General features: G+C 38.8%; 1 long non-coding RNA gene across 2 annotated transcripts; it reads right to left on the bottom strand.

The window, feature by feature from the left end:
• Positions 1 to 276: 276 nt before the first annotated feature.
• On the bottom strand, positions 277 to 8,115 carry LOC142545057 (uncharacterized). 2 transcript variants are annotated; one of them, XR_012820210.1, is made up of 3 exons: positions 7,822 to 8,115; positions 6,230 to 6,281; positions 277 to 396 (listed from the first exon to the last, which is right to left on the bottom strand). It is a non-coding gene; the product is annotated as an uncharacterized LOC142545057 (long non-coding RNA). The 2 variants fall into 2 exon arrangements; XR_012820209.1 differs by lacking the exon at positions 277 to 396 and adding an exon at positions 6,870 to 6,935 and having other exon boundaries at positions 5,717 to 6,281.
• Positions 8,116 to 8,551: the final 436 nt, after the last annotated feature.

Here is an 8,551-nt window from a genome sequence, read left to right on the forward strand (position 1 = left end):
CATTTTGTCAGTGGCTATAGAAAGCTGACACATAGAGCTATAAGTGCTATTTGAACCACAAGTCAAGATTCTTAGTGCAATCCACACAAAAACCCAAAAATCAGAAGCCAAAAACCTGCAACTCGAAAAACAGAAACCAACTTCTTCCATGGATAAAATTTTGAAAACCTAGGCTTAGGGATTACTTTCAAAAGATTTCCTTGAACTGAAATAAAGCTAGAATCAACCTCTTCACACTCTAAAGAACCAAGAAAAATAGAAATCAAGAGCTGGAAAGGAAACGCAGCAACTTGGAAGAAACATGGTAAAAAGAAACAAGCTCCTCTATGATGATTATGGCAAGGAGAGCTGAGGGACTTCTTGGGCTAACTTGGGAGAGCTATGGAGACCCACTTCCTAGCAGCCAGAGGCGACGAGTAGCTGCTCACGATGGAGAAGAAAAAAAAATGGATGGAAGAGAAGAGACAAGAAGAAACGAGAAACTTAAAGGAAGAAATGGATTGGGCTTGGGGCAAATGGGCTTCCTTATAAACACATATCCATATACACATATACATGTATTTGAATGATTTAGCCCAATTGCTAGAATGTGACCCGGTCCAAATATTTACAACTCCTGTGTGCTATTAAACATCGATATGTATTTTAATATCGTCTATAATTCCGATATTTTCTAATACATATTTTTAACACACAAGTATAATTATTTGGCTTAATTATTTTAATTTAGCACTTTAAAATAATTATTTCTAATTCTTGCCAAATACCGAATAATTAAATTTGGGTTCTCACATTCTCCCCTCCTAATAAAAGATTTCGTCCTCGAAATCTAATGTACACAACACTTATACACAAAGTGGTTAAAACATTTATCATTGATAATACATCGGAAAATCTGAGTACATGGTGTTATTCATCATATTTTCAAACAAGTGAGGCCACTCTTGACGCATTCGAGCCTCTAACTCCCATCTAGCTTCTTCTATCCCATGTCTACTCCACTGCACCAAAACCAAAGGAATCGTCTTGTTCCTGAGTTGCTTCTCTTTACGATCAAGAATTTGAACTGGATGCTCAACATAAATTAGAGAATTATCTAACTCCACATCCTCGATACTCAAAACATGAGATGGATCTGGCTCATACTTCCGCAGTATAGATACATGAAACACATCGTGTATCACAGACAAACTCTGCGGCAAGTCCAAACGATAAGCCAAAGTGCCAATCCTCTCAACAATTGCATACGGACCATTATAACGTGGAGCTAACTACCCTTTACGTCCAAATCTCATAGTACCATGAAACGGTGATACTTTCAAGAAAACATAATCGCCAACCTGGAACTCTAAGGGCCGACGCCTTTTATTAGCATAACTTGCTTGACGATCCTGGGCTGCTTTCATTCTTTTTCTGATCAATTCAACTTTATCTTTCATTTCTTGTACAAACTCTGGTTTAGATATCTGTGGTTCTCCCACATCTTCCCAACAAATCGGAGATCTACACTTTCTGCCATATAAAGCTTCAAATGGTGCCATACCGATCGTTGTCTGAAAACTATTGTTGTAAGAGAATTCGACAAAAGACAATGATTCTTGCCAACCACCCCTGAAATCCATTACAACTGCTCGTAACAAATCCTCTAGAGTCTGGATGGTTCTTTCTGATTGACCATCTGTTTGGGGATGATAAGCAGTGCTCATGGCCAACTTTGAACCCAAAGATGATTGCAAACTACTCCAAAACTTCGAAGTAAACCTTGGATCACGGTCTGATACTATGGTTATTGGCACACCATGCAATCTTACCACATGATCAATGTACAATTTTGCCATTTTCTTGTAAGTACAAGTACGGTCATATGGAATAAAATTGGCTGATTTAGACAATCTATCAACAATCACCCAAATTGCATCACAACCACGATTAGAACGAGGTAGGTGTGTCACAAAATCCATAGCAATGTGCTTCCAATTCCGTTGTGGTACTTCAAGACTATTTAACATACCGCCAGGTCTCATTCGTTCAGCTTTAACCTATTGTCAAGTTAAACATTTAGCCACAAAATCAGAAATTTCCTTCTTCATACCTTCCCACTAATAATGAGCTCTCAAAGTATGATACATCTTTCGATTTCCTGGATGAATGCTATGTCTACTACAATGTGCTTCACGTAATAAATCTTCTTTCATATCTATCAAATTAGGAACCACAAGTCTCTCATTAAAGCGCAAATTACCATCTGAGGCAACACTGAACTTATTTGACTGATTGGTTTGAACCAATTCTTTCAATCTATGAATGTGTGGATCAGTTCTCTGCGCTGCTTTAATAGTTGATATTATATGTGGCTCGACTTTGATAGATGAAACTATAAAGTAATCTCCACTTGTTTGATAAGTCCATCCTGATGTTCCCAAATGCTCGTAGACTTTAGAAATATTCAGAGATGTCAGCATAGCGTTTTGAGCTTTCCTGCTAAGTGCATCTGCAACTAGATTCATTCGCCCTGGTTGATACTGAATCTCACAATCAAAGTCTTTAAGCAACTCCATCCATTTACGTTGTCTCATATTCAAGTCGGACTGTGTGAAAAGATATTTAAGGCTCTTGTGATCAGAAAAAATTACAAATTGTTCACCGTACAGATAATGACGCCATATTTTTAACGCAAACACAATGGTAGCCAATTCTAAATCATGAACTTGATATCGAGTCTCATGTGGCTTCAACTGTCGAGATGCATATGCAATAACTCGCCCATTTTGCATTAAAACACATCCCAGTCCATCCAGAGAAGCATCTAGTACACACAACAAATCCACCTGAGCCTGAAGGTAAAGCTAACACTGGAGCTGTTGTCAACTTTTCCTTCAAAGTTTGAAAACTTGATTCACATTCTGCAGTCCACACAAAACGTCGATCTTTTTGCATTAATTGGGTCATAGGCCTTGCAATAACGGAAAATCTTTCAATAAAATGCCTATAATACCCTGCTAATCCTAGAAAACTGCGAATCTCAGAAACATTTGTTGGTGTTGGCCAATTAATAACAGCTTCGACTTTACTGGGATCCACTGAAACTCCCTGAGCGGATATAACATGACCTAGAAATACTACTCTGTCCAACCAAATTCACACTTAGAAAATTTAGCATATAATTGTGCTGCTCTGAGTGTTTGGAGTACTAGTCTCAAATGTTCTCGATGCTCCTTCTTTGTTTTTGAATAAATCAAAATGTCATCGATAAAGAAAATAATGAATTTGTCTAAAAATTCTCGAAAAACATGATTCATCAAATCCATGAAAACTGCTGGAGCATTAGTCAATCCGAAAGGCATGACTAAGAATTCATAATGCCCATAACGTGTCCGAAATGCAGTTTTAGGAACATGTTCCTCTTTAACTCTAAGCTGATGATATCCAGAATGAAGATCGATCTTGGAATACACGGATGTACCCTGCAACTGATCAAACAAATCATCGATACGTGGGAGAGGATATTTATTCTTCACTGTAGCTTTATTCAATTGCCGATAATCAATACACATCCTCATCGTCCCGTCTTTCTTCTTTACAAACAATACTGGAGCTCCCAAGGTGACATACTTGGTCTAATATAACCTTTCCCCAGTAAGTCTCGTAATTGTTCCTTGAGTTCTTTCAACTCCGCTAGAGCCAAACGATACGGTGCTCTAGAAATATGGTTCGTCCCTGACATTAACTCAATGCTGAAATCTATTTCCCTTTGGGGCGGAAAGCCAGGAATTTCATCAGGAAATACATCAGGAAAATCCTTTACCACAGGAATATCTGAAACTTTCAACATTTCTTCCTGTGTGACATCAACTGCATAAATCATGAATCCTTCATTCCCTGCCGAATGCTGATAGCAGTCTAAACATTTCCATTGCTGACACTAATGGAATGCATGACTGAGAATCATTACCATAAAAGTTCCACTTATGGCCATAATAAGGTCTAAATCTGACAACTCCATGGAAACAATCAACGGTGGCTCGATAATTCGTCAAAGTATCCATTCCCAAAATACAGTCGAAGTCAGACATAAACAATTTGATTAGATTAGTTATCATAAGGTTATCATCAAATCTAATCACACAGTTCAGAACTATCTCACGAGACATCAAATACACACCAGCAGGGGTAGACACAGACACTGTATCCATCAACAAGGTAGTAGCTATCTCATGCTCATCGATAAATGCAGCAGACAGAAATGAATGAGATGCTCCAGTGTCTATCAATATACGTGCAGGATGATAAAAAATAAAGCATATACCTGCAATGACCCATCCGGGCGTCTCATGAGCCTGGTCCTATGTCAACTCATGCACCCTAGCCTACTGAGGTCTTGGAAAGTACTGCTGAGAAGATCCTCTTGGCTGTTGGTAGTTAGGCTGTAGAGTAGATGGTCTAGGCACAGGGGCTCTCGGAAACTGGCTAAATTGCGAGGGTTGATACTGTTGTCTTCCCGCATTTGGACAAAATCTCGCATAATGTCCCGGTAATCCACATGTATGGCAGTCTCCCTGAACTCCTGTGCATTCGGTAGTAGGATGCCTACCTCCACATCTCCCACAAGAATCTCGAACATAACCACTAGATCTTCCTCCCCTAGAACTACCTGAACTAGATGAACTGCTGTAAGACTTCTTCTTAAAGTGCTTTCCTTTAGCTCTGAATTTCTGCTACTTTGGTGGCTGGTTTGATTGTGGAGGCTGATAAGGAGGTATGCCCACTGGCATCTGAATGCTACTCCCGGACCCTTGGGAAGTAAAAGATGGAACCTGTTGTGATCCTCCCCAAAGCAAACTAGCCTCAATATTCTTTGCTTTCTCTACCGCTTCTGCATAAGTAGTTGGTGCTCCAGTCATAACCAATGTATGTATCGTCCGATTCAGTCCTTGCATGAAATGCGAAAGCTTGGAACGATCACTATTAGAAACATGAGGTACGTAAGCTAGTAGAGCAGAAAATTCAGAGGCTTACTCTCCCACTGACATATTTCCCTGAACCAACTGATTGAACTCGACTTCCTTAGAAGAATAATAAGATGGAGGCGAGTATTCTTGAATAAAATGAGTACGGAATACCTCCCAAGAAATTATCTGACCAGATTCTCGGATTGCTTCCTCTGTGGCTTCCCACCACAGTTGTGCTCGATCCTTGAGTTGGTAAACAGCTAATTTGAGTCTCAGCTCCGGAGTGTACTTCACCAGATTAAACAAATAGTTCATGCTCTTCAGCCACACTTTTGTCTTTTCGCCACCTTCATTTCCAAAGAATTTGGAGGACGCATATCTTGGAATTTAGAAATCACTAACTCCATTTCTCTCATTCTTTGGGTCAGCTGCTGAACTTCACGATCAACTTCCACATTTCTTGCAACATGCCTTTCTCGACGAATTGGTGGTTCCTGCTCCACCTCTATCTCTATATTCACATTTTGATTTGCCCTTCCTCTAGAGCGGCCACGTCTACCTTCGCCAATACCCTCAGTATTTCCTATGTTTGAGCTTCGAACTCTTGGATAACTTCTTTTCCTTTTCTGCCTCTTCCTCCCTGTACCATCTACAAGACACAAGGATTAATCCACAAGCAGAAAAATAATAGTAAGCACTGAAGGGTTTCAAGGAAAATTAAAACTTACTCCACTAGGTACAAATAAACGAAGCGTCAAACTTACTTCACTACCAGCTCTATCTCAGCTAAGTTAATAATCATAGCATGCAAATCAAATAAAGAGCAAGTAATAAATCAAATACGAAATCTATTTATTTGTGTCTAAACTCGAGTGTCCTAGACTCTAATTCGAGCATATTCCAGTTACGCTCTGATACCAACTGTGAGGGCCCGTGCTCCTGATTAATTTTTAATTATCAAACAACCAGGATTTATTAGCGTAAACAGCAAAAACGTGTAAAAATTTTCCATTTTGGGCCTACAGAAATTTCGGCATGACCTTCCCTTAAATAGGACATACCAAAAAAATTAAAACAACACAACAAAACCTTTATACTCGAAAATAGAGTCCAATAAAACAAACAGAATACCAATCGCACACAGAGCCGACTAGGCTCGATCACACCAAATAGGATCCAACACTCAAAATACAACCATACAAATACACGAGGCATCTACTCGGCAAATGACTCAGTATATAGTATAAATATCTGGGGACTCCAAACTCAAACTGACTCACTGGGCTCCACCAACAGACGCTCCGCCAGCTGCATCAGAACCACCTGTATAACCTGCTATGGAATCACAAAACAAACCACAGCAGCCCCGAGGGACAGGGGTCAAACCCCAGTACGAAGATCAAATAAATTACAGCATAAATAAATGACATATAATAAAATCAATGCAATGCAATGCATGTAGGGTACCAATAATCTCGGATATCAAACTGGATCCAAGGAAACGAAAGCAACAACTATGGCCACATGTGCCAGGGGTGTGACGTGTCAAATACGCCCTCGGCCCTGCACATCTGCGTCAGGGGTGTCAGTCTGAAGAACTGCTTGGCTCTTCCGCTAGTCATCAGAGGTGTGACGCTCAAACGCCCTCGGCTCTGATGTCTAAATAACTCATCCAAGAGTAAACAGAGATCTCGGAAACAACGGAGTCATGGCTCGATATGAATGCGTGTTCAACAATGCATATAAATTCACAAATTATTCCAATATATTTAAAAACTCACATTTAATTTTAAAAATGAGGAATAATCCTAAAATACACCCAAACAGCACAAAGAGCACATAAACACATAGTTTTCATAAAATCACATCAATTTAATTACACGTTGTTATAGACGCTGTAAAGAATCGATCAATCCGTACCTTAACCTTCAAATTAAATTACCACAATAGTTTATAAACTCCTCGGTGCTTCCTGGCTACTAAAGCCTGTGGCAAATAATTAATTACCATCAAATAAATATTCAACTTTTAGCCAAAAACAATTTACTAATTCCAGCTTGGACCTAAGCTCGGTTGTAAGGCCATAACTCAACCAAAACTTAACCAAAACATACTTATCATACATGGCTGGAATCCTGACTCAAAATTCCATATTTAATCAGAAGACATCAAAATGAAATTCAATCATCTTGACACTGAACAACGCCCAAAACCAACAACCATGAGATGCAAGGTCTGTGACAGATTTAGTTTAGACACTTATGAATATAAAATTCATATCTAACTCATCATTGACTCAAATCGATATACGCCAATTGGAAATGAAAGACAACTCAAATATATAAGTTTTCCTAGAAGAAACCATTTCCAGAATCCTAACAGATAAATCCCAGAATTTACTAGAAGGCGCTACTACATGCACACTTCACGGACAGAAGTCTGTACTGAGCAGTTTCGGCAAATGAGCATAACGACCTCAATTCTTAATGGAATTTAACGAATCTTATATCAATACAAAGAAAACGCATAGCTCTACAACTCTTATTTGAATCTCAAGTCCAGAATCCGAGAGCAAAAATGTCATAAACTTGAATTACAGTAGCTACGCTGCATAGCTCCAACACAGAATTCCATTTTGACACATTTTAGTAGAAAAATCATATCAAATCCGTTTTTAATTGAAATTCCATTTTGTCAGTGGCTATAGAAAGCTGACACATAGAGCTATAAGTGCTATTTGAACCACAAGTCAAGATTCTTAGTGCAATCCGCACAAAAACCCGAAAATCAGAAGCCAAAAACCTGCAACTCGAAAAACAGAAACCAACTTCTTCCATGGATAAAATTTTGAAAACCTAGGCTTAGAGATTACCTTCAAAAGCTTCCCTTGAACTGAAATAAAGCTAGAATCAACCTCTTTACACTCTAAAGAACCAAGAAAAATAGAAATCAAGAAGCTGGAAAGGAAACGCAGCAACTTGGAAGAAACATGGTAACAAGAAACAAGCTCCTCTATGATGATTATGGCAAGGAGAGCTGAGGGACTTCCTGGGCTAACTTGGGAGAGCTATGGAGACCCACTTCCTAGCAGCCAGAGGCGACGAGTAGCTACTCACGATGGAGAAGAAAAAAAATGGATGGAAGAGAAGAGACAAGAAGAAACGAGAAACTTAAAGGAAGAAATGGATTGGGCTTGGGGCAAATGGGCTTCCTTATAAACAAATATCCATATACACATATACATGTATTTGAATGATTTAGCCTAATTGCTAGAATGTGACCCGGTCCAAATATTTACAACTCCCGTGTGCTATTAAACATCGATATGTATTTTAATATCGTCTATAATTCCGATATTTTCTAATACATATTTTTAACACACAAGTATAATTATTTGGCTTAATTATTTTAATTTAGCACTTTAAAATAATTATTTCTAATTCTTGCCAAATACTGAATAATTAAATTTGGGTTCTCACACTTTTCGCCGACTCTCTTAATGTCGAACAGATGAGAATGCCTCCTGAAGTGACGGTAATGGCTTGATACTGAGAATACGGCCTCGGACGTCATCGAACTCCTTATTCAGTCCGGATAACATC

Source organism: Primulina tabacum, chromosome 5, assembly GCF_025594145.1.
Source record: "Primulina tabacum isolate GXHZ01 chromosome 5, ASM2559414v2, whole genome shotgun sequence".
Classification (NCBI taxonomy): domain Eukaryota; kingdom Viridiplantae; phylum Streptophyta; class Magnoliopsida; order Lamiales; family Gesneriaceae; genus Primulina; species Primulina tabacum.